The sequence below is a fragment of the Trichechus manatus genome, unplaced genomic scaffold (assembly GCF_000243295.1).
Source record: "Trichechus manatus latirostris isolate Lorelei unplaced genomic scaffold, TriManLat1.0 scaffold00092, whole genome shotgun sequence".
In the NCBI taxonomy this organism is placed as follows: domain Eukaryota; kingdom Metazoa; phylum Chordata; class Mammalia; order Sirenia; family Trichechidae; genus Trichechus; species Trichechus manatus.
Window position 1 is genome coordinate 6,917,711 of NW_004444028.1, and position 1,345 is coordinate 6,919,055.

The 1,345-nt window shown below is 36.4% G+C and overlaps 1 protein-coding gene across 1 annotated transcript in view; it reads right to left on the minus strand.

Moving 5' to 3' along the window:
• HTR3C (5-hydroxytryptamine receptor 3C) overlaps positions 1-1,345 on the minus strand; it is a 17,768-nt gene that overhangs the window by 10,295 nt on the left and 6,128 nt on the right. The window lies entirely within an intron of this gene.

Here is a 1,345-nt window from a genome sequence, read left to right on the forward strand (position 1 = left end):
AGGACGGGATAGAGAGATTGCGGTTAGAGCTAGTAACATACTGATTCCTGGTTGGCTGGTGTTCTTTCATACATTTACTCATTCAGCAAATCTGTATTAAGCACCTATCATGTGTCAGGCATGGTAATGAGCTATAAAATGGATGAGACATTGTCCCTGATCTTTAGGGAAGCATATTCTCTTAGGGGAGGCAGAAAAGCAAATAAATCCCTGAATAGTACCTACCTAATTGAAATATGGAGTCCTTAGGTGGTGCAAATATTTAGCGTACTTAGCTGCTAACCAAGAGGTTGGAGATTCACAAGGTACCTCTAGGCAGACACGGTGATCTACTTCCAAAAAATTAGCCATGGAAACCCTACGGAGCACAGTTCTACTCTGACACCTGTGGGTGGTCATGAGTAGGAATCAACTCAATGGCAACTGTTTTTTAATTGAAATATAATTTAGAAAATTGTCTTTAGTATTCTTCCACCTCCTTTAAATTTCTGTGTCTCCTCAGGGACTTGTTCCCAGCTAACTGTTAGAATTCTCCACACGATATCTCCTGATGAAGGCATGAAGTAGTATTATTAATAGGAAACTCTTTACAAAATAGTTGTATTATATTTTTCTGATAATAAAATTAGTATTGAAAACAATTCAGAAAACACAGGCAAGGATATAAAAGAAAATAGAAATCATTCATAATTCCATTATCCAGGACAAAGTTTGCTAATGTTTTGGTGACTAGCCATCCATACTTTTTTCTTTGCATATCTATCTACATATTTTTTTTTACAGAAATTACTTATACGTACTATTTTGTAACTTGTTTTCCTTCTTTATGTATCATGGATCTGCTTCAACAGCATTAACATAGATCTACATCCACACTTTAAACAGCTGCATAGCATTCTGTTGTGTGGCTGTATGGCAATTTATTTAAGCAGAACCCTTTAACTGGGGTTGTTAACTAGTCTTCCGGGGCCTCCTCCAAGCATGCATATTCAGAGGGCCCATCTGTTTGATGTTGTGAAATCAGAGGTAACTGTCAGAATTAAAAAAAAAAAAAAAGACAGCATATTATTTATTAAGAGAGATGAAGGAAAGTCAAAGACAAATGGTTGATGAAGGGAACATTTTGCATCTGTAAATATTTTATAGTAGTTTCTTGCAAATGAGACTTGACCTTTTCTTTGAAAACTCTGAGAGTGTCTGAAACACTTAAAATCAAATCAGATTACACCCGTTTAGGGTGAAGTATCAGAGCTTCTACAAGGGGACTTTCCACTCCAGTGTTGATGGATCTATAATAAAATGTACTGAGGAGGCAGTGCTTCCTAGAAAGTCATTTATTGGGGTG